The sequence below is a fragment of the Elephas maximus genome, chromosome 13 (assembly GCF_024166365.1).
Source record: "Elephas maximus indicus isolate mEleMax1 chromosome 13, mEleMax1 primary haplotype, whole genome shotgun sequence".
Lineage (NCBI taxonomy): Eukaryota > Metazoa > Chordata > Mammalia > Proboscidea > Elephantidae > Elephas > Elephas maximus.
Window position 1 is genome coordinate 80,411,256 of NC_064831.1, and position 24,966 is coordinate 80,436,221.

The window sequence follows — 24,966 nt, forward strand, 5'->3', positions numbered from 1 at the left end:
CAGTAAACCAATCCTTTGAGGTGTTTGGTTATGTCTGGGAAGTATCTGTGACTGTGCCCCCTATGTGTTTTATTATATATATGAATAAATGTGCAGCCCACACAAACATGTATATGCATATACCTACAAATACACCTTCACGTACACACGTACACACATATACACACATAGGCCTCCCTATACACGTATATGCATACGTAACTGTAAAAACCCATTGCTGTCAAGTCGATTCTGACTTACAGCGACCCTATAGGACAGAGTAGAAGTTCCCCATAGAGTTTTCAAGGAGCACCTGGTGGATTCGAACTGCCAACCTTTTGGTTAGCAGCCATATCACTTAACTACTACACCAGCTACATATCTACCTATATAACCACTCACACACTGTTGGTTGTTACTGCTGTTGTTGTAAAATTGCATACGTTATAGCATTTAAGGGGCCCCAGTGGAAACCCTGGTGGTGTAGTGGTTGAAATCTCAAGGAATGCCAGGCTCACAGTTGTTGAAAGGAGATAAGGACCTTCCCTCAGAGCCGAAAGGGAGAGAAAGACTTCCCCTAGAGCCAGCACCCTGATTTTGGATTTCTAGCCTCAACTGCAAAAGAATAAATATGTTTGCTAAAACCATCCACTTGTGGTATTTCTGTCATAGCAGCACTAGATAACTAAGACAGGCGTAAGACTTTATCCATCAATGTATAGATTTGAAAATGTTATCAATCACTCAGCATGTTCGCCAGGCGTTGAGTAGATCCAGAGCCAGATGGAACACAGAGGTAGATAAACATAGCCTTTGTCCTTAATAGTAGTTCAAGTATGTACAATGATGCAGGAAATATACAAGGTAACTGTAAAATAAGACAGAGAATGCCACTGCGATTCTGATGAAGTGCTATGGAAGAGACCCGGAGGGAAACGAGAGTGTTAGAGGCGGCATTGGTACTCAGCCTTGCTGGGTGGTTAGAAATCTAACAGGAGGTAGGGACAGCATCCCAAGGTGCAAACAAAGACCCACATGGAAAAGTTGGAAGGATAGATTCAAGAAAAGAAGAGGAGCCCCTAGAAAGGATATGGAGTTTTTAATGCTATAACCAAAACCAAGTCCGATGCCATGTGCCTTGGCATCAATCTTCCCCTGGGTCTAGGAGGTTCTCAGCGCAGGGACCCCAGGTCCAAAAGACGTGCTTCACTCCCAGCTCTTCTTTCCTGGTAGTAGTGAGGTCCCTCTCTCTCTCTGCTAGCTTCTCCCTTTATCTCTTGTAAGATAAAACGTGATGCAGTCCACACCTCAGGGAAACTCCTGAGTATAGGTGTTGCGTCCCACCCTAATCCTCATTAAATGACCTAATCCTATCGTATTAACATAATGGACAGCTCACTCCCAAGTGGGACCATAACCACAGGCATAGAGCCTAGGATTTATAAGACATCACAAAATGGAGGATAATCAGATAACAAAACAGAGGACAACCACACAATACCGGGAATCATGGCCTAGCCAAGGTGACACATATTTTCGGGAACACAGTTCAGTCCATGACATGCTTATATTAGTTTTTTAGGGCTGCTGCAACAAAACACCACAAACTGGGTGGCTTATAAGAACAGAAATTTATTGTCTCACAGTTCTGGAGGCTAGCAGTCCAAATCAACATCCCAGCTGAACTGTGCTCCCCTCAAAGTATCTAAGGGAAGATCCTTTTTGGTCTCTCCCAGCTTCTGGTAGCCTCAGGCATTCCTTGGCTAGTAGATGTATCTTCATATGTCTGTCCTTCCCCTGTCTCTCTGCGTCTCTTCTCTTCGGGGGATGCCATTCAATCCATAACACGGCCTTTAAACAACTCCTAGAAAAACATTGCCATCGGGCTATGCACAAACTCCTATGCACATGGAACAAAATTCCAGAGGACACTCTATTTTTCTGAAGAAGCTCATCTGGAATCAGACCCAGGGATCCTCCAACCCTGTACCGGCTACCTCCCACAGCTTTTACAGACGCCAGGGAGCAGGCCTGAGGGGCGGAGGCCACCCCTTCTGCCACCATCAACTGGGGATCATGTTTTTAGTGGTGGTGGGTGAGACGTACAGAGCTTCCGACCCTCCAGCTGGGGAGTTACCAGAGACCACATCTAAAGTTACGTTAATATTAACAAAGAATAATTACAATTAATTGAGTTCTCATAAGTAACCCAGAGATACTTCTTAAAACCGAAAAAGATCCCTTGCCATTGAGTTGATTCCGACTCACAGTGGCCCTATAAGACAGAGTTGAACCACCCCATAGGGTTTTCAAGGCTGCAATTTTTACAGAAGCAGACGGCCACATCTTTCTTCCACTGAGCAGCTGGTGTGTTCGAACTGCCAACCTTTCGGTTAGCAGCCAAGCACTTAACCACTGTGCCACCAGGGCTTCTTGGATGCTGCTTCCAAAAACCCACCAAACCCATTGCTGTGAAGTCAATTCTGACTGATAGTGACCCTATAGGGCAGAGTAGAACTGCCACACTGGTTGTTGGGTTTAAACCACCAACCTTGTGGTCAGCAGCTGAGCACTTAACCACTGTGCCACCAGGGCTCTTTTTGGATGCCCTTAACATTTTACAAATATCCAGCCCTCTAATTGCAGCTAATATTTTTTAGGTTTACTAGTCCCCAGGTATTAGGCTACGTGCTCTACATAGACTTTTTAAAAATTTACTTAACCTTTTTCTTTTTTTAATTTAACTTTTTCAAGAACCCTATTAAATTTATTTTATTTATTTATTTTTTATATCACATTATATATTATGGAACCCTGGTGACACAGTGGTTAAGGGCTTGGCTGCTAACCAAAAGGCTGGCCGTTCAAGTCCACCAGCCGCTTCGTAAACCCTATGGGACAGTTCTACTCTATTCTATGGGGTCACCGGGAGTCAGAATTGACTCGATGGCAATAGGTTTTTTTTTTTTTCTGGTTTTATATATTATGCAATAATATATATTATTGTTACTATTATAATAATTATAATATTTGCCCCATTTGATTGACAGGAAAACTGAGGCTTAGAAAGGCAAAATAACCCACCCACAGTCACACAGTGGCAGAGAGAATGTACCAACAACCCAGGTTGTGCTAGCTGCCTCCAAAGGCCATTTATATTCCTTCCTTCCTTGCTTCCTTTTTGCTTTTTAAAAGATTATCTTTAATTATGCAAAGAAAACATGGATGCATTTTTCTAAAACCTCAGACCGTATACATAGAATACAAGTCTCCTTTATTCTTCCTCTTCACTCATTCTAACCTGTGCACTGAAAGACGTAGTTTTATTTCATTTTTTAAGCTCTGGTTTGGCTTTTAAATTTTATCTTGAGTAAGCATCGATTTCCATGGCTCAGGAATCAAACCACGTAACAAGGTACACAGCGAAGCCCACCACTATGCGTCGCCCCTCCTTGCACACAGGGGGCCATTGGATTCATTTTCTGAAAATCTTAGCAGCGTTTCTTTATTCACATACATGCACTTGAACATGTACTTTCTTCTTTTTCCCACTTTGGGGCCCCAAAGTAGCACACTATACACACTGTTTTGCATCTCCCAAAGGGGTTTATTAGCCATCATTCCATCTTGGTTTCTGGGGAAAAAGTGAGCGGGCATCCCCCGTCACATGTCTAAATGGAGGCATTTGTTCTGTGGTGCCCTCTTATCTTCCTTCCTGAAGCTCATTCCTGCCCCCTGGGTCCCCGCTCCTCCTCTGCTGGCCTCTCAGGCTGAGCCTTGGATATCTAAAGAGCTCCTCTCTGGTGTCCTTGCACAGGCTCACTGCCCCATAAACCCAGACAGTTGTCCCTTCACCCTCCCCGTACCTCCAGGATGCACTGTATAGTATAGATGAATAAGCATGTTTTCTAGATCAAATAAAGGTCGAAACTGTGGCATTTCTCGTGTGTGTGTGTGTCAGGGTGAGTATATGTGGGAAAAGTGGCCTTCATGGGGCACGGCTGGAATGGAGACCGCTGAGTGGCTGTGGCTTCTTGGGGTAGAAGGAGCAGCAACAGCTTCTTCCTTGTGCAGTCTACACCGCCACCAGGTGAGGGCACAAGGCCCTCCTACCTCCTGCAGCCCCTGTCCCCACCCAGGTCCAACCCTGCCCTATGCCCAGGACCTGAGCAGTGACTCATCCCATGACCTTGATTCCTGCTGCTCCCCAGGATAGTAGCCACTGACACCTTGAGAACCAAAGCCAAGAAAGGCATCTCTTGCCACAGCTCCACCCTGAGTGGGCCCTGCCTGAGCAGGGATTCTACCTCTGAGAAGGCTGGTGGAAAATTAAAGACTCGGTTGGACTCATCCAACACTGAGATCAGAAACTACTGATTGGGTGATGGTGAACACTGCCTCTGAAATGACATTCAATTCATAATTCATTGAATGAACGTTAATTGAGCGCCTACTATGTGCCAGGTACCGTCCTAGGTCTGAGATGGAGTGGTGAACAAAACAAATTCCCTGCTCTTATGGAACTTACATTCTGGGAGAGCAGCCAGTTAAAACAAAACAAAGAGCAAATGTGTGTGTGTGTGTGTGTGTGCGCGCGCGCACATTGTCAATGCCCTCCAGCCAGAAACCACCAGGAACACCTATAGTTGAACAAGTCAGGTTTATTACTTTTTGCTAAAAGGGAGCACACACACACCATAGAAAACCAAAGGCCATCTCAGTAAAAAGGTGTTCGGAAAGATCAATACTAGGATTCGGGCTTTGGTTGGTGTGATGGTTAAAGTTTGTGTCAGCTTGGCTGGGCCATGATTCCCAGTGGTTTGGCAGTTACACAATGATGTAGTTTGGTAGTTTCGTAACGATGTAGTTTGGAAGTTATATAATGATGTAATTTGGCAGTTATGTAATGATGTAATCATCCTCCATGATGTGATCAGCCAATCAGTTGTAAGGGGAGTTTTCTCAAGGGTGTGGCCTGCATCCATCATATACAGACATTCTGGTGAAGCTTGCTCACTTGCTCTGGATCCTGCATCCAGCCCATCATCATTTGACCCCTAGCTCTTGGGACCTGAGCCAGTGATCCACTGTCTTACCTACCAATCTTGGGTTCATCAGCCCCTGGAGCTACGTGTCAGGAGAAGCCTCCAGCCTGACATTTGATCCATGGACTTGGGACTTGTCAGCCTCTACAACCATATGAGCCATTTCCTTGAAATAACACTCTCTCTCTACACACGCACACATACTTTACTGGTTTTGCTCCTTTAGAGAGCCCAGCCTAAGACAGTTGGCAATTCGGGGGAGGGTCCAAGGAAGTCGAGGTTTGCTGTGGATTGGATGCTGTCAGAAAGCAGGAGATAATTTTATGTTTGGGTATCCCAATAAATCTTATCTAGAAGGAGGGCAGACTGGAGGGAGGCTAAAGTTGTAATTTGTAAAGAAGCAGTAATCACTAATACTAGCCCAGCAAGGGGGATGGTTGGTATTTTGTGTTTTGGACAATGTTTATGTTTTGTCTGTGTTCAGACATGATTACAGAGTGTTCTGTTTTCGTTTTGATCCCTCATGATCACAGCATGGCCTTGTCTGACTTTGGTGTTCTGTGAAAGTATTTATGTTCAATGGGAAAACACCTGGGCCTAGCTGTAAGTGCCAGGCTCTCTTTCTCTGCATACATATGTAGAGATGGAAGGTGAAGTATGTGCTATAGATAAAGTCTAGCAAGGGGAACAGAGGCTGTCAGGGTGGGAAATGCGGTTATTTTATAGAAGGTGCTCAAGGAGGCTCTCTTTGTCTCCTAGGGCTGCCATAACAAAATGCCACAAACTGGGTGACTTTGAAGAACAGGAATTTCTTCTCTCACAGTTTTGTAGGGTAGAAGTCCAAATTCAAGTTATCTACAGGGCCATGATCTCTCTGACTGCTCAAGGGGAAGAGTCTTCTTTGTCTCTTCTAGCTTCTGGAACCTCAGACATCTCTTGGCATTCCTTGGCTTGTAGATATATCTTCACTCACCAAGCACCTTCTCCCTGTGTGACTGTTTCCACATCTCCACAGCAACAGGTTTGGTTTTTTTGGCTTTTCTCCTCTTTTATAAGACACCATTCAGAGGGGATTAGCAGCCACCCTACTCCGGTATGGCCTCATTAATTTAACTGATAACATTTTCAAAGAAAGAACCTATTTCCAAAGTCACATTCACAGGTACAGGTATTAATCAGTATATTTTGGGGAGGGGGGGCACAATTCAATCCGTAAGAGAGGCCTACCTGATAAGGCGGCAGTTGAGCAGGAACCCGATGGGAGCAGGTGAATGAATCAAGTGGATGTCCAGGAAAAGAGCATTCTGGTTCGAGTGACCAGCAAAGCAAAAGCCCCACAGTGAGAGTAGGCTTGGCTTTGTGTCCCCCAAAAATATCTGTCCACTTGGCTAGTCTGTGACTCCCAGTACTGTGTGATCGCCCACTATTTTGTCATCTGATGTGATTTTCCTGTGTTGTAAATCCTGCCTCTATGATGTTAATGAGATGTGACTAGGGGCAATGATGTTAATGAGGAAGGACTCAATCTGAAAGATCAGGCTGTGTCTTATGTAAACCTTTTTGAGATATAAAAGAGAGAAGCTAGCAGAGAGACATGGGGACCTCATACCACCCAGAAAGCAACACCAGGGGCAAGGTGTGTCCTTTGGACCTGAGGTTCCTGTGCTGAGAAGCTCCTAGTCCAGGGGAAGATTGATGACAAGGACCTTTCTCCAGAGCCAACAGAAAAACAAAGCTTTCTCCTGGAGCTAACACCCTGAATTTGGACTTTTAGCCTAGTAGACTGAGAGAAAAAACTTGTGCTTGTTGAAGCCATTCACTGGTGGTATTTCTGTTATAGCAGCACTAGATAACCAAGACAGCTGGTCTGAGGATGAGCAAAGAGGTCAAGGGGTCTGGAGCAGAGGGAGCGAGAGGCAGGGAGGTGGGAGGTGAAATCCAAGGAGTGCTTAAGCACAAATAGTGTCAGGCCTGTTGGCCCAACGTAAGGGCTCTAGTCTTCACTCTGAGTGAGATGGGAGCCACTGGAGGAGTCTGAGCTGAGGACAGACCAGTTAAACCAGTTACCACTGAGTCGACTCTGACTCATGGTGGCCCCATGTGTGTCAGAGTGGAATTGTACTCCATAGCATTTTCAATGGCTGAGTTTTTAAAAGTAGATTACCAGGCCTTTCTTCTGAGGTGCCTTTGGGTGGCTCAGTTAGAAGCTGTCTTAGTTATCTAGTGCTGCTATAACAGAGATACCACAAGAGAGTGGCTTTAACAAAGAGAAGTTTTATTCTCTCATAGTCCAGTAGGCTAGAAGTCCAAATTCAGAGCATCGGCTCCAGGGGAAGGCTTTCTCTCTCTGTTGGCTCTGGAGGAAGGTCCTTGTCATCAGACTTCCCTTGGTCTGGGAGCAACTCAGCACAGGAGCCTCAGGTCTAAAGGACGTGCTCTACTCCTGGCACTACTTTTTTGGTGGTATGAAGTCCCCCATGTCTCTCTGCTCACTTCTCTCTTTTATATCTCAAAAGGAATTGGCTTAAAACACTACCTAATCTTGTAGTCTTGTAGACTTCATCAGTATAATTGCCGCAAACCCATCTTATTACACCATAGTGAGAGGATTTACAACATATAGGAAAATCACATAAAATGGTGGACAGTCACACAATACTGACAATCATAGCCCAGCTAAGTTGACAGATATTTTGGGGGGACACGATTCAATCCATGACAGAAGCCGAGTGTGTTAACCATTTTGTACCACCCAGGGACCTCCATGATCAGCTTTTTTGGGAGGAAAAAAAAAAAAGGATCCCTCTGGCTGCTGCATTGAGAATAGCCTAGGGGGAAGGATGGAACAAGCAGAGGAGTCAGAAGACTGCTGCAGTGGCCAGGGGAGAGACAATGTGGCTCGGACTAGCCTGGTGGTGGCTGTGGAAGTGGTGAGAAGTGTTCAGTCGACAAAGATTTCCTTATGGATCAGATGTGGGGTATGAGAGAATGACGCCAAGATTTTTTATTTGAGCAAAAGAAAGATTGGGCTGTATTTCCCTGGGATGAAAGAAGCCCTGGTGGCGCAGTGCTCAGCACTCAGCTGCTGGCCAAAAGGTCTGCAGTTTGAACCCATCAGCTGTTCTGCAGGAAAGATGTGGCAGTCTACTCCCATAAGGACTACGGTCTTGGGAACTGTCTCTGTGGGGCAGTTCTGCTCTGTCCGATCTGGTTGCTATGAGTTGGAATCAACTTGATGGAAGCGAGTTTTTTTTTTTTTTCCTGAGATGGAGAAGCCTGCAGAAGGAGCAAAATATCTCTTGCAGGGAAGTGTATCAGCTCAGTGGGGGCATGTTAAGATTGAGATCCCCTCTAGACACCCACGCAAATATATCGAGCAAGGAGTGAGAGCTGTGGGCCTAGACTTCATGGAGACATCAGGAGCTAGGAGTACGGATGTGAGAGCTGCCAGTGTTTGTATGACCATAAGGCCACGGCCTGGGGGAGATCACCTAGGGAGTGAGTGTGGGCAAGGATGAGGTCTTCTTACCTATCCGTATTCAATTCCTGAGCACTCCAGTACCAGGAAGTCTAGGAAATGCCAAGGAATCAGCGGAGGAGTCTGAAAAAGGAACATCCAAAGAAGTAGGAAAACCAAGAGTTCAACCATCTATTAACAAATACGTATTGAGTTCTGCACATCACCCCAGAATTTCTAAAACTTTAAGTTCTGGGCCACCAGGAATACTGGACAGATACTGGGAAAATGAAAAAAAAAAAAAAAGGTGTTGGCCTGGACTGTTGGCTGACACCAGGCATCCGTTCTTCCCTTCTGCCCTGTTAACAGAGGCCTGGTTTTGTTTAGGGATGCACTCATATAAAAGTCATCATTTCCCAGCTGCCCTTGTAGGTAGGTATGGCCATGTAACTAAGTTCTATCCAATACGATGTAACTTAAGTATTACATGGGGTTTCCACAGGCTGGCTAAATGGAACTGACACAGCTGGGAGGCATATACTTTTTGCCCTTCTATCCTTATTCCTTCCTGCTGCCTGTAATATGGATGCTATGGCTGGAGCTCCAGCAGTCATACTGGACCATGAGGCAACACTGGAAATGGAAACCAGGCATTAAGGATAGCAGAAGGGAAATATAAAAACCCAGATTCCTGATAACTGTGGAGGTGCCTACCAGTACTGGATTGTTTAACTTTAGACATCTTTTACATGAGCAGGAAACAAAGTTCTATCTCTATCAGTTATTTTGGATGTTCTATTCTAAGGTGCCTGCTTGGGTGGTGTGATCAGTTTGCTATCAGCTGCTAACTTAAAGGTTGGTGCTTCAAAACCACCCACTGGCTCCGTGGAAGAAAGGCAGGGTAGGCTCCTTCCATAAAGATTAAACTCAATGCTGTCAAGTCGATTCTGAGTCACAGCAACCCTATAAGATAGCAGAACCGCCCCACAGGGTATCCAACGCTGTAATCTTTATGGAAGCAGACTGCTGCATCTTTTCCCAAAGACGTGGCTGGTGGGTTCGAACTGCTGACCTTTCAGTTAACAGCCAAGTGCTTAACCACTGCACCACCGGGGCTCTTTCCATAGAGATTACAGCCAATATAACCCTACACAGTAGTTGTACCCTGTAACCTATGATGTCGCCATGAATCAGAATCGGCTTGACAGCAACGAGTTTGGTTTATAGTATGTAGCAAAAGCAGATGCTCAATGATACGAGATTTATTAATAGTATTCCGAACAACTTGTGTTAAGGCTCAGGATTCAGAGATAATTGTCATGGCCCTCCCCGGACCCGATGTGCAGTGGGTGGACTAACAGGTAAGCCGGTCCTCACAGCACTGATGACAAGGGCTATGATGGTGGTTATTCTCCGCAACCTACAGTGAGAATTAAAGCAGATGGCAAAGCAAGTTTCATCTCCTCTCCTCCTCTCAAGTCATATCTAAACGATCTAAACGCAATAACTTAACACATGTCTTTGGTCTGGTTTTGTTCCATTGCCTATATTTGTCTTTAATGTATGCCATACCTAATTTAAGTTTTGGAGTTGAGGAGAGGGAAAATGATCATGTGGACCAGATTTTAGATGGTTGTCATTATAATTTCTCAGAGAACCTCTATGGAATGATAAGCAGTGACTATGAGCTTGCTAAGATCAATTTTGCATATGGAGCTTCATCCAACCAACAATTATATAAATAGTCAAGCCATAGAAAACTGGCAAGATGTTAGAACTATAAATCAAAGTTGTGTCATTTCTTTAATGGAACAATTATTTCGACGCCGCCTTTTTCCCTTTGAAGGCACTTTAACAGCACAGTTGGCCGGCTTTTGCCTCCGGCCAAGACCGCTCTTAAATACTAGAATGGCTGTGTCTTGAAAATCTCCCGATCTGGGCCAAATGGAGACACAAACCTATATTGAGCACTTACTAAGTGCCAACTAAAAACACCAAACCCGCGGCCGTTGAGTCGATTCCGACTCAGAGCCACCCTGAAGAACTGCCCATAGGGTTTCCAAAGACTAATCTTTATGGAAGCAGACTGCCACATCGTTCTCCCATGGAGCGGCTGGTGGGTTTGAACCACCAACCTTTTGCTTAGCAGCCAAGCACTTAACCACTGTACCACCAGGGCTCCTTACTAGGAGCCAGGACCCTTGTATATGTTTTCTTATTTAATTTTGGCAATAACCTTGCAAAACAGGTTTTAGAAGCCTCCTTCCACCAGTAGGAACCTGAGCAATCTGCCTTACATTACACAGCTCTGGAAAGGCAGAACCAGAGTCCAAGCCCGGATCTGGGCTGCTGTCCTCTACACTTCTGTTTCCACCACAATGCCTTCCCTGATGGTGTCTTCCCTGTCATTTCCGCAGCTTCTTAAATTTGGAGTCTCTTCTGTCTTTTTTTTTTTTTTCTGTCTAGTCTAAGCAGATTTCTACTTGTGGGGTCCACTTGCCAGTTTCCACCACTGGTCAAAAGCCTAGTGATCTTTCAAAACGGTTTGCACACTCTCCTCCTCCTCCGTAAACCTCGCCCCTCCCATCAACGTAACCTCTGCTTCCTGGGAATTGTCCCCCGGACGGTGCTTGGCTCTTCCAGCACTTATTATTTTCTGTATTTTATTAGGGTTGTCTAAAGACCTAAGTAGGCCCGTAAGTACCTATTTGAATTATCTTTCTCCAGTGGGAGGGAAAAGAAAAAGCACATCTCTCGTGCACTTCTTTTGTCTCAGGAATTTTGTCTTTTTTTAAGACTCCAAATTGTCCTATGAGGAATTTTTTCCTGTCACTTACCTGTCAGACGAAGAAACTGGATACACAGGAAATTTAGGTGGTGGGATGGGATACAATCCTAGAAGGCAAGGACGAGGAATTACAGGTCTTTCTGCCCCTCTGAGACTAGCACATTGCAGACCTCCAGTAAACTTTTCTGGGATGAATAAATAGATGAATGAATGAATGTTTGAAGGCTGGCTTCTAAAAGGAGCTTCGAAGGAAATGATACAAGTAGGAGAGCTGAGATACCTTAAAAAATACAGACCCAAATAGAGATGAGACTTGGTGGCTGCAGAATATCTCAAACACATTGAAATAAGGCAGGAGTAAAAGAAAGGGTTTAGGAGAATTAAGAATGTGGCTCGGCAGGGTGCAGTGAGACCAAAAACGCCTGTAATCTGGAGGTAGGAGAAAAAGGTACACGCAACCTACAAATCTCCCTCCTTCAGAAAGCTCTGGCTCACCGTCGCGTTTTGTTACCAAACTTCGGCCCTCGGCCGGGCAGGCACCTGTCCCTTTAAGAATCAGGCCGAAGCCTTTTCCTCTCCCTGCCCCGCCCCTCGCGGGACTGGCGCGGCCTGGGTGCCCGCCCCTTTCCCCTCCTCTGCACTGAACTACGGGTTCGGTCGCCCATCCGTCACAGAGGCGCCGCGTCTGATTGGTTGCTGCGCTTCGGCCCGGGAGGCGGAGCGGGAAGGCCGGAGAAACTAGTTTGTTGGCGGCGCTTCAGCCGTCTCGCAGCCGGAGTGCGCTCGGCGCTGGGGCGAGTCGGGGAAGGTGAGCGGCGGCGGCGGCGGCGAGGGCTCCGGAGCCTCACGAGGGCGGCGTGGGCTTCTGAGCGCGGCGGCGGCCTGGGGCTGGGAGCGCAGCGGCCGGCAGCGTCCCGAGTGGTGAGTAGCCGGCCTGGGCGCCTGGGGGCGCCGTCCTCGCGGCGGATCCGGCTTCCCGGCGCCCGGCGCTGGCTCTGCCGAGGGCTGGGCGCCCAGAGCCCCTTCCCGGCCGCCGGCGCTGGGGACTTGTCGCTCCCCTGCGAGGCGGCGGGGCGCCGGCCCCCTACGCGTGCCGCCCTGGAAGCCCCGGCAGAGCGAGCCTCCGCGGGGCCGCGTGTCCCAGGAAGAGCGCAGCGCAGCTCCGAGGCGCGCTAGCCGCCGCGGGGATTGGGGGTGCTGGGTCAGGGACAATGGGGAGCTGAGGTGAGCACCCCCTCTGCCGGCTCATCCCGTCTCGCCCTCACCTGGGGACCGGTGAGGGTATTTGCTGTGCGCTCTGGGCGAGGGGACGAATCGTTTTGTAAATAGATGTTGCGCGCGGGAGCCGCAGCTCCTTCCCCTGGGAGTGGTTGATTCATTGAGTCCGCGGACTCTCTATTCAAAAAATTACTATTGATCCTGGAAAGAGGAGGCTGCTTGTCTCGGAGAATGTGACCGCCGGCTTTGCGCCCTGGCGGAACGAAGTCCACGGCACCCAGAGCTGACGGCCTTGTGCAAAGCGAACGCGGAGGGGTTTAACCAGGGAAATGTCGTCTGCAGGAGCCGGCCCGGAGCCCGGCGGGGTAGCTAAGGGCCAGCCGCCTCTCGCGGGCGGAATTGACCACCTCCCCTTTCACCCGGGCCGTTTACTTGTCGCCTGGCAGGACACCTCGTTCCTGTGAGAGCTGCAGAGAAAGGGTCACACTCCTGAAGTCACACCCACCTGCCCACCTGGGTGGCCGCCAACCTGGCCAGTCCAGAGCTAGTCTCCTCCAGCCTGGTTCTCCCCACCGCCACCCACACACCCATCTTTGCGGTGGCTCCCAGGACCTCACTGCATCTCGGAGTTCCCCCCCCCACCCTCTTTACTTCTTCATAGTTGCTTTAGGTGCTTTTCATTTAGGGAATTTTGCCTCCCCACCCCTACCCCCAGGGGCTCCACCTATTTTTTTGTGTTGTTGCTTCAAAACCCGTGAAGTTCTTTCACACCATCTTTGAACAAAGAACAATTTATATAGAGATCTCACCAAAGGGATAGGGGATGGCTGCTGACCCAGGCCCTGCAGGTTTAATCTGGCTCTCTGGAGTCCTGCTGGGTCCCCTTGCTTTGTCCCTGGGGAAGGCTCGCTGGGCTCTGGCCCTCCCTGGTGAGTCAGGGCAGAGCGCCAGGTGCCTGGCCTTTTGCTTTCACTCTGGCGGTGTGACGGGCCCTGTCAGGGAGGGAAATTACCCATGGCGCTACGAGAGGAGGCAGGAACCCCGTATCTTTTCACGGACCAGACTCTGGGGACTGTGGCATGGGGTCAGGCTCTTTGGGACCCTGGGCCTCAAACTCCCCACTCATAGATGGAACTGGTTCTCAGTGGGACCTGGTCTGTGTGTTGGGAACGGGCGGCTGTTGTTGGAGACCTGCATTTGGGGACTTGGTTGGAGTAGGACGCAAGGTTGACCCCACCTGGGGCCAGATTTGGTGCCCTTCGGAGACAGGGGCCTTGAACCTCAGCGGTGCCTGTGGAGGCTGATGGAGCCAGTCTGTTCCCCGGCCCGCCTTGAGTCATTACGCTTGTCAGGAAGTGACTCCAGGGAGGTTAAAAGGAAGGTAGAGAGAAATGGAAGAAACCTTCATCCTGAGTCTCGGGCTGCAGCCAGATTTATGTTTATGGTGCCGAGAGAGGAGCTGTGGGCAAGTTGCACACTCTACTTTGGAGGCAGCTCCTGCAGCCTAGTGCGCCTTAATGCATCTGAAACCTGTGGGCATTTGGTGTGGGCAGAGAAGAGCAGGAAGAAAGGAGAAAGAAACTACCCACTACCGGGACTGTGTGGTTTGCAATGAAAGCAGGCTTGGTTTTCCCATCTATCACTGAGGGGGGCCCGTGAAGTAGAGCTGTACCAAGTGGATGGCTTGGTCATTCATTTCATTCGTTAGGCGTTTTAATCATTCATTGTTTGAACAGACTAGATGGGACGCATGCTGTGTTCCAGGCCTTGGGTTAGGTGCTGGGGACCCTTCTTCAGGGAGCTTCTAGACTGGCATGTGGATGAAGGCCCTGCCACGGTGTGGCAGGCAACGTGCCCCAGGAACACTGCCGGGGCACAGAGGAGGGGCACAACAGTGAAGGCTTCCTGGGAAGGCATGCCACAGCCTCTCCAGATTCCAGGCTGTGTGCGTTTGCTCCTACCACCCATCCCCACCTCTTCAAGAAGGCAGAGGCCAACTCATTGCCGGCTCAAGGCAGACTTAGGTTCAGGTCGGGGAGAAGCAGGTGGGAGGCTTTGGAAAGGTTCATGGCTGTGGGTGGCTCCGCCTGGAGACTCCGCAGACAGTGGTGTCCATGGGCAGCTAGATGCTTCTGGATGCAGCCTCCTTGCTTAGGGGGGTCCTGGAAGACCCTGCCCACCATGGCCTAAGCCCCTAGTCGCTCTGTACAACCTGCAGTGAGGGTGTAGCCTGGCTAGAGTGGAGAGCAGAGCTGGCATGAGAAAACAGAGTGGCCAGACACAAAATGAATTGGCTAATTGAGATGCTGGTTTTCATCTAACGTGATAAATTTCATAATTGAATTGCCTGAGCCAACCAGGGCTATTGAAGTGTTTTCCCAGCTGGGACCCGCTGGGGGTGGGGGCACTCATGCATCCACAGCCTTTAGTCACAGCATGCAGCAGGGTTTTCCCCTGGTCCATCTGTATCTGTCCCAGTGATGGAGGTCAGCCCCGCTCTTGGAACACCTCACCCCCTGAGCAGGACTGTTCTGAAACCAGTCAGCTTCAGACCATTGCCTTGCCAGACTGCCACACCCAGAGTCCTCGGAACTGTTAGAAATAGGGGAGAGGGTATTGTGGGATGGGGCTCCACTGGAAGTCCCTTTAATACAAGGTCAGTGGACAGGGCATGGGCTCTGGAACCAGACTTGGGTTTAAATCTTGGCTGTGTTTCTGTGATTAAGTTAATTAACCTAACTGAGCCTCTTTGGCCTTTTCCAAGGTTTATTGTGAAAATGAAGCGTAATACCATGTAGAAGCCCCTAGAACAGTGTCTAACGGAGTGGGCATTGGTGCAAGCCAGGGATGCCTTTCTCTTCGTCCTGTCTTCTCTGCGTGGGATGGTAGTCAGAGACACCAGTTGCTCTGAGCCAACCTGCAGCGTCTCCTGGGTCCCCAGCCACTTCACCCATTCCCACCCCCTCCCTCTCACACCAGACACGGTTCTTTCTCATTCCTAAACCTTTCCTTCCAAGCCGCCCCATCTCAGTGCCGTCTGGATAATGAAAGGCAGGCACACGTGGCTCATTGTCCTGTTCTTAAAAGTGCCAACTTGGTGGCACCAGAAATGCAGACTAGTTGGGAAATGGTACCTTATCTTCTGCAAAGACATAAAAATCTTTGCAGCCATTCTTTCCCCCCACAGTGGTCTCCCTGTACCCCAGGGTTGGCTGCAGAGGTTGAAGGAGGTGGCCTGAGCCACCACTTGTTTCAACGTGACCAAGGCCAGAGGCCAGCTCCAGCTCTTCACCATCCCACAGTTGGAACCCTTGGACCTGGAAACTATTGGCAGGAAGAGCACTTAAGTGGGATTTTGGGGCCTGGAGTTCTCGCTCTGCTCTGCCCGTGCCCAGCTGTGGGACTTCGTGCGGGTCTCCCAGCCTCTAGGGACCTCTTCTGTAAAATGGGTGGATGCTTTTCTGTATTACGCTTCCGTTAAACGTTTTGCTGTAAAATCTCAAAGGGTCTTGCAAGCACTGATGTTAAGCGGTTTTATAAAGCTCGATTTACTTGCTTAGCTCTTCTGGGCAAGAGGAGTTTGAGAGGTAGTCCCTTAGAGCTCAGAGGGGCCACGTGAGCAGGGGTCTAGGTTCTAGTTCTAGCTGTACCTCTGATGTGTTATGGGACTTTGGGCAAGTCGCTTTTCTCTGTGGGCTGCAGGGTTTCCACCTGTGACGTGAGAGGAGCCAGTAGGCAGGTTCCCAGTTTCCTTTCCTTTCTCAGTGGGTGGAGACTAAGCCCGACTTCCCCAGTAACCAGAGGGACTTGCTCTCCTCCCTCGAGGCTCCCTTCCTTAGTTCCCTGCCTCTGCCTGCTGCCTCGCTGTTTGGGGCCCAGGTGTAAAGGACTCCCCCCGTGCTGGCCTGCAAGCACTGGGTGTGTCTGTGGAGGTGGGGGGGGCTGGAGAAGCCAGATAACAGGGTCAGAGAAGAAACAGACAGCACCTAGGGGAGCAGGCATGGGCTCGAAGGAAGGTGACGTGTGGGTGACTCATTTCCCAAGGTCTTGCTGGGCAGCAGATGTGGGAGCATGAGAGTAACCCCCACCCTCCAGAACAGATGGGGGGTGGGACCTAGCCTATGAGTGTCCCCTGGGCACAGAGCCCGGGGCCACCACCTAGGAGAGACGATCCAAGAGCTCAGAGGAACTGGAGAGATCAGGAGGGAGCCAGGTGGACAGGAGGTGGGAGGTGGTAAGGCTTCCTGCCTCCTGTTCTCCAGGCTTTGCCAGGCGGTGCCTGCAAGACCAGTTGAATGACTCCTCCCTGAGTGGGGGCGGTAAGCAAAGCTTTGTGAGAACTGGGGCTGCCACCGAGAACCGTGTTCCCCAGGGACTTCTGTCCAAGTGACCGAAACCATGTCACTCCCCACCCACCTCTGCCAGCAAGATGCCTTCAGCTGTCACTGTCATCAGGAGTAGGATGCATGGATGGAATAGAAAGAAAAAGCCTTGCTTTTTCCTGCCCACTCCCTTTGGGCCCATGAGGAGAGGGTAACCACAGATCAATCCAGGCTGAATGGAATTAATTTCCTAATTAAGATCAGAGAAGCTTTGCTGGTCCAAACCCCAGGGCATGCTGTCTGTCAGGTCTGCAGCTGGCCAGGCCCACATGTCTGGGTAGAGTGAGGGCCAGAGGTGGAGGAGCCCTTTTTCTAGAAAGCTCTGGTGCTTCCCTCCAGAGGTCAAGGTTTGCTGCCTCCCAGCTGGGCTCATGAGACCTTGGGCGGCAAGTCCCTTAGCCTTTTAATGCCTCAGTTGTCTTGGCCTTGGAAAGCTGAGGGAGAGAAGTGTACACTCCATTCATGCAATAAGCATTTTTTTTTTTATTGAGCACCTTCTGTATGGCTTCTGTGTGGGAGTCCTGGGTGGCTCAGACGATGAAGCACTTGACAACTGAAAGGCTGGCAGTTTGAACCCACCCAGCTGCACCTCAGAAGAAAGGTCGGCAATCTACTTCCAAAAAATCAGCCGTTGAAAACCCTGTGGAGCACAGTTCTACCGTGACACACATGGGGTTACCATGAGTTGGAGTCAACGTGACAGCAACTGATTACTGGTATGACTCATGCCCTGGACTAGAAACCAGTGAAAGTCAAGTTCAAAGAGAATCCCTATTCAGGATCCCATCACCTGGAGCAGGAGGCAGGCGGAAGTCAGGTGGTTATGACACAGCGTTAGGGTATGAGTGGCATGCCTGGAGAGAGCCTGTCTCAGTTTCCTCTTTGGAGAGCTGAGGACCAGACTCTTGTTAAAGCCTGCCTCATTCTAAAGGTGGCCGTGAATCTTTTTTGCCACGTCCTGTATGGCCGGCACTGGGACGCTGCAGAGAACAAGGCAAGGTCCTTGCCATTCCTAAGCCCCGCTCAGCTGGGGAGGCAGACACCAAATACAGGATAAATGCAGCTGTGACAAGGGCTGGGAAGGAAGTGGACGGAGAGGGCTGGAGGGGAGGTTAAGGTGAGGAGAATCCGCTCAGACAGGGAGGTCAAAGAAGGTCTCTCCGGGTTAGTGACATTGGATCAGAGACCTGCAAGACCAGCAAGAGGCAGCCAGGGAAAGACATGAGCACAGCAGGCAGGGGCAGAGCACATGTAAAGGCTGGGATGTCCTGGGCTGCTGGGGGACTGGTGTCAGATGAGGCCCAGAGACAGGCCATGGCCTTTACATTCTGTAAGCTTTTGATGGATAGGAGGATGAAGAAAAGTACTTTCCTTCAAAGTGATTGTTTTGTTTATTGTTTAAGTAACATCAATACATTCCCTTTGTACACAAGCAATATAGACAAAAATGGGGGTACAGTATGAAAGTCCTCGTCCCCTACCCTTGCCTTCGTTGCTATCTCTGTGAATGGTTTGTATTCTTCTAACCAGTGACTGTCCAGTCGACCCCAACTTGTAGCGACCCCATGTGTGTCAGAGTAGAACTGAGCTCCATAGGATTTTCAGTGGCTGATTTTTTGGAAGTCAACCACCAGACTTTTCTTCCAAGGTGCTTCTGGGTGGACTTGAGCCTCCAGCCTTTTGGTTAACAGCCAAGCAGGTTGACTGTTTTTGCTACCCAAGGACTCCGCATACCCTTGTAGTCCTCCTTTTCACATACAGCTTTTGTTTTTAGCAATTTAGATCGTACTCAGCACTCTACAACTTCTTCTCACTTAGTTCCGTTTTCACAGCTACATAATATTCTGTAGTGCAGCCAAACTTTTTTCATTTTTCTGTCTTCCTAATGAGAGATTTTGGGGTTATGTCTGATTTTTCCTGATATGATCAGTAAAGCCTTGAACACCCTCAGTCACATGTCTTTATGTGCAGGCGTGGTCATCTCACTTTTTCATTGTTAAAGCCAAATGCATTTTGCAAAGACTTAATCAGTTTTCTCTCCCAGATGGATCTGGAGGCCTGTTTCCCCACATCCTCACCCCCAGTTGATATTATCCACATTTTCAGTTTCAGTAGTCTATGGAGGCACAAGCACTTGGCTACTCACTGCAAGGTTGGCAGCTCAAACCCACCTAGAGGCTCCTGGGAAGAAAGGCCTGGTGATTTACTTCTAGAAACTCGGCCCCTGAAAAGCTTATGGAGCACAGTTCTGCTCTGACACGCATGGGTCACCAGGAGTTGGAGTCGACCCGATGGTAACTGGTGGTTTATTGGAGACAAAGCAAAATTGGCCACTAAAAACCCTGTGGAGCACAGTTCTACTGTGACTCTCATGCAGGGTTGCCATGGGTCCAAATCAACTTGATGGCAGCTGGTTTGGTTTGATTTTCTGTTTTAGCAGACGTAATAAATAAAAAATAATCTCGTTATTCCTTTTAAAAAAAAGTTTCTAGTTTATTTGGGTTTCCTCTTTTGAATTCTTACCTACATGTGTTTTTCCAGAAGAACAAATCAAGGTTTAGTGAGCCTTGGTTCTGCCTTTTGCTGGTCTCCTGACCTCGGCTGAGTACTGAGCACCTGTGTTCTCACCATCTGTGAATTGAGGCCCTTTATTCCCCACCCGGCCTTCCTCCAGGCTGCTGTGCGTTATGTATGAGAAAGCATTCCTCAAAGTTTGTTTTATGCTGAAAAGCTCTGCAAACATCAGGAGGCATTGTTTTTACCAGGGAAAGAAAACTATCTGAAGCCCAGGATATTCAAGTGAATCAGAGTGCTTCTAAACAGCCAGCGTGTCCAGGGAAGGGGTCGGGGTGACTTGGCCTCTGTGAAGTGGAGGGGCTTCATGCAGGAGGCATCCACCTGGTGACCCTTGGGATGTAAAGGGCCTCACCAACCTAAGAGGGCTGAGTGCTCCTCTCAGAGGACTGGCCGAGTCATGGGCTTCTCCTGTCCTTCCTGCAGGAAGAAAGAAATGAGCACAGGAGGGTGGAGTGAGCTCTCCAGCTGGTCCATAAAGAAAGGTGCAGAGAGGGGCATTAGCCATCACAGATGGAGCCCTGTTTACCTGTGGGTAGAGGCCAAAGGCTGGGCTCCAAGAACCTTGTGACTGTCCATGTTTATTATTGTGGGGGCCTCTGCTAGTAGGGAGCTTCCATACAGACTGAAAATTTACTAAGTGGGTCCTTGTACTTGATTTGGAGAAAGAGGCGGGGAGAGCTGTGGAGACTGATGGTACACCCAGGAAGTGGGTGACAATACACCTGGATAGGTGGCGGTATACCCGGGGAGTAGGTGACCATACCCCTAGAATAGGTAGGTGACAGTACACCCCGGGAGTAGGTGACCATACACCTGGAGTAGGTGGCAATACACCCGGGAAGTAGGTGACCAATACCACAGGAGTAGGTGGCAGTTACACCTAAGGAGTAGGTGACCATACCCCTGGATAGGTGGCACTACATCCAGGGAGTAGATCACTGTACCGCTAGAGTAGGTGGCGGTACACTTGGGGAATTGTCACCATACACCTGGAATAGGTAACAGTACACTTGGGGAGCAGGTGACAGGTGACCATACCCCTGGAGTAGGTGGCAGTACACCTGAGGGGTAGGTCACCATGAACCTGGAGTAGGTGGCAGTACACCCAGGGAGTAGGTGACCATACGCCTGGAGTAGGTGGTAGCGGGTGTGGGGAAATGAGAAGACGGGATCTCTGGGCCTGGGAATAATCAGGCCGAGTGGTCCCAGGTGGCACCAGGCCCTGTGAGAGAAGCTGGTGGCCTGGTTTCGCCAGGCTCCCTTGTCACTCTCCAGGTGAGCTCTGCTCTCCCCCTCCCCTGGAAAAGAAGCTTCCAGGTTTGGCTGCGATTCCCCTGCTGTCCTGGGGATGACGCTGGCCTAAGCACCAGAGGAGGCTCCTATTATCTGACCAGCCTGGCCTGGTTAGGAGAGCCTGGGAGGTGTCATGGACCAGTGGGTGGCAGACAAAGGTGGGGGTGGGAGGGAGACCCCCCCCCCCCCCGCTCCCCAGGGCTCTGGTAGGGAGTCCTGCTTTTGCGCTTCTGCACTGACTGAGCCTGGAGCAGGGAAGGCAGGTGTTTGCGTTAGTCAGGGGCCTCCTGATTCTGAAAGTCAGGATTTTTCATGAAGGCAGAGAGGAAAGCGTCCAACTCTGCGGCTGATTTAGAGGGGGCGTGAGTGGGCTGCCTAGGCTGGGCCCCTGCCCCACAGCCATCCTGAGCAAAGCCTAAGGGCAGCTGGCTCACCGACTTAGCGCAAACTGAATCGCCAGGCTTCCATTCAGGCACTGGGGTCCACTGGCGTATCTGTGTTGCAGGAAGTTGTGGCAGCTATTTTTACCACTCCAACCAGGACTTTTTGCTGGAAGGTACAATTACAAGCAAAAATGTCAGGGTTTGGCTGGCCAGCTATGTCCTGGGAGGCCGCTGCTGCTGCAGGCTGGGGTGGGAGCACTCAGCGCTCGGGACACATTCGCACAGGGACTTGCACCCATTCCGACTGCTGGGTGGCTTCCTCTGAACCATTTCCAGTGGCTGGAGTTTTCCTCTAGGCAAAGAGAAGCCCTTACTGGGTTTGGCCTAGATAATCGTACCCAGGCACCTCATTGCGGGCTGTCCATGAAATCATCTTGGAGAACAGTGAGCCCTGGCTGGTCCTCACTACCAGGAAGTTTAAATGCTGTTAAGTGAAGCATTGAGAACCTACTATATGCTACCCACTCTGCTAGGTGCCAGGGATAGAGATGAATAGGCCAGTACTTTGAGGTAGGGGCATTTATTTCAAACCCCCATTTTCCAGATTAGGAAGCTGAGGCTCATAGAATTTAAGCATCTTGGTCCAGCCATACAGGACGAAACGACGGTCTTGGGATTTGAGACCATAGCATCTAACTACCCTGTTACATTGCTTGAGGTTAGCACCTCCAATTTGGGTTGTGTGATTTACGGAACCCCGTCCAGGACAGGGCTGAGGGTTGCTCTTTCCCATCTGCATTTAAAATATTTAAATATAAAACAGTTGTTCATACAGCAATTAATTCAGCGAACACTCGGGACTTCTCACCCGTGTTTAAGGGATCTCTGGTCCATCCTCATTCTTATTTCAGTGGTCATTGCAGTTAATCCATTGCCCGTTCAGCCGTATTTTATTGAGCATCTAGCGTATTCTAGGCAGCAAAGTAACACAGAATACTCTTCTTGAGGAGCTGAAATACAGATTAGGGCACAGTGCGAAGTGTCCTAAAGGAGAAAATAATGATAGACGGCAATGGGAGAAACGTCGTGAAAGAAACAAACGATTAATTCCAGGAGGTGAGACAGACATCTTTGTTAGTTACTTGCTACCATACCCTTTATGCATAGCCTGACTCGTAGTAAAAGCCAAACACCAGTTGCAGTCAAGTCGATTCTGATTCATGGCGATCCCATGTGTTACAGAGTAGAACTGCTTCATTCGGTTTTCAATGGCTGTGACCTTTTGGAAGCAGATAGCCAGGACTTTCTTCTGAGGTCTATGTGTGGACTCAAACTTCCACTCTTTGAGTTAGTAGCCAATCACATAACCATTTGCCCTACCTGGGGACTCCTTGACACATAGTAAGCACTCAGAAATTACCCGTTGCATCACTTGTTTGAGCATCTATTATGTACAAGGTCCACTATGTGCCAGACAAATGTAGAGTCCAGAGGAGAGTGGGGTCATTAAATTAGAGGGATTATGGAGGGAGGAGGGGAGACCAGTAAGCCCAGGTGAGAGGAGGGGAGGGACTGTGATGGGTAGTGGGTGGTGAGCCGGAAAGGCGAGAACAGACTGAACAAGGTTTGGATGTCAAAGACTTGTTGAAGGCTTTTGAGCAGGAGAGATGGTGATCCAAGCTAAGCCTTTGGCGCTGACTGATGGTAGTGGGGAGAGACTGGGGTCAGGGGCCCGGTATTAACCCCGCCTGCAGTGGTAAGGCCCTCACCATGTCTCTGGTGGTAGGACCAGGAAAGAAGACACTGAGGCAAGGGACTTGCAGAGGCTGATTTAAGGAACTGGGTGTCTGATGAGATGTTAAGAATGTATATATGAATGAGTGGCTATTTGTGGACACCATGTATTTAACTATAAATATGCATGCATATGTAATTTCAAGAGACCAAGAATTATCAGCTGTGAAGCCCAAGTACAGCGCCCATCTGCTTCCCTGCACTTTGCTGTGGGAGACCATCCCCTCTGCAAACCACCGTGGTCTGTTATTTTGAGAATGAGGTGGTCCTGGGGGTGAGAGGATGACATCTAGTAATGACGGGGAGGAGCAGGGTAGGGCCACGTTATCAGAGGAAAGCCTCTTGGGAGGTGGAGAGGCTACAGCAGCCGAGGGTTAGAGGGTGCTGGTGACAGCAGGCCCCTGTGACTGCCTTTAGTGCAAACTGACAAAGGGGACAGAGACCCCAGGGCACAGTCGGCTCCATTCTCACCAGCCCCACACTTTCTATCTTGTTGTTGTTAGGTGCCATTGAATCGTTTCTGACTCATAGCAAACCTGCGTACAACAGAGTGAAACACTACCCGGTCCTGTGCCTTCTTCACAATTGTTGCTGTGTTTGAGCCCATCGTTGGAGCTCCTGTGTCAGTCCATCTTGCTGAGGGTCTCCTTTTTGCTGACCCTCTACCAAGCATGATGTCCTTCTCCGGGGATTGGTCCCTTCTAATAACATGTCCAAAGTACGTGAAATGAAGTCTTGCCATCCTTGTTTCAATAGCATTCTGGCTGTATGTCTCACACTTCCTATAGAAGTTTCTTTTTCTCCAAGTTCATAAAAAGCATGGTTAACCTGGAGGATAAAGAAGTTCTGCTAACCCAGTGTTCTCAGTGTGTGCCGTGGGGGTCCCTGAGACCCTTTCATGGTTCAGAACTGTTTTTATGATAATGTTGTTGTTAGCTGCCGTTAAGTTGGCCTCAATTCTTGGTAATCCTATGCACAATGGAATGAAACGCTGTCCAGTCCTGCACCATCCCTGCGATTGGGTGCCAGTCAGACCTTAGTGATCCGCAGGGTTTCACTGGCTAGTTTTTGGAAGTAGATTGCCAGGCCTCTCTTAGTCTGGAAGCTCCACCGAAACCTGTTCAGCATCATAGCAACACGCAGGCCCCCACTGACAGACAGGTGGTGGCTGCGTGTGAGGTGAAATGGCTGAGAATCGAACCCAGGCCTCCTCACGGAAGGTGAGAACGTTACCACTGAACCACCCCTGTCGCATTTCATGATAGTACCAAGCAGGGGCGGATTAACCAATAAGCAAGGTACGCACGGGCTTACTTGTGCTTACTTACTAATCCGTAGTACACAATTTCACCTGTTTTTCACCACATCGAAGATATGGTGAAGCCCATGTGAAATTGTGCACTACAGATTAGTAAGCAAGCACAATTAAGTGCATGCGTACCTTGCTCACTGTAAGTCCATGCATACCTTGCTCACTGGTTAATCCACCCTTGTTACTAAGACATTGCTTTTTTAAATTCTCATTCCCTCTCCTGGGTGCATAACTCAGTGAACTGCTATTTTCCAAAATGACCAACGCACAATGCTCTAAAACCATGTGTAGGTCAGCAGTCCGTTCAAAGCGCGAGGCAGAGCAGTGGGTCGTAATCTGACACGGTACTCAAAGTTTAGCAATACCGGTTCCAATTGCAGCTAACCTTTGTGAAACTAACGCTTGTCAAGCCTTGGTGTAGTATTAAAGAATATCCACCGTGATCCGAAAAGGCTGTGAAAATCTCCTTCCTTTTCCTTTGCCCACCACGTATCTCTGTGAGGCTGGGCTTCCTTCAGATTCTTCCGTCAGAACAACACCTCACAACAGATTGCATATAATCGGTTTAGTCTTGTTATTTTAATTTATTTTCTTGTTATTTGTAAATGAACTAATATATATTTTAAGGAGCCAAAAAAAATTTTTTTTTTTGTTTTTTTTAGTGGCAGAGTGGAAACCCTGGTGATAGTGGTTAAGAGCTATGGCTGCTAACCAAAAGGTCGGCAGTTCAAATCCACC

At 49.1% G+C, this 24,966-nt stretch overlaps 1 protein-coding gene across 4 annotated transcripts in view; it reads left to right on the forward strand.

Moving 5' to 3' along the window:
* The first annotated feature begins 12,000 nt into the window (after positions 1-12,000).
* KLHL25 (kelch like family member 25) overlaps positions 12,001-24,966 on the forward strand; it is a 47,036-nt gene continuing 34,070 nt past the window's right edge. For 2 of the 4 annotated variants that reach the window (XM_049905911.1, XM_049905910.1), the window contains exon 1: positions 12,002-12,190. The gene's annotated coding sequence lies outside the window, so the exon portion shown is untranslated. Of the gene's footprint in view, positions 12,191-24,966 lie in introns of all 4 variants that reach the window. The other 2 variants (XM_049905912.1, XM_049905913.1) reach the window with 2 other exon arrangements.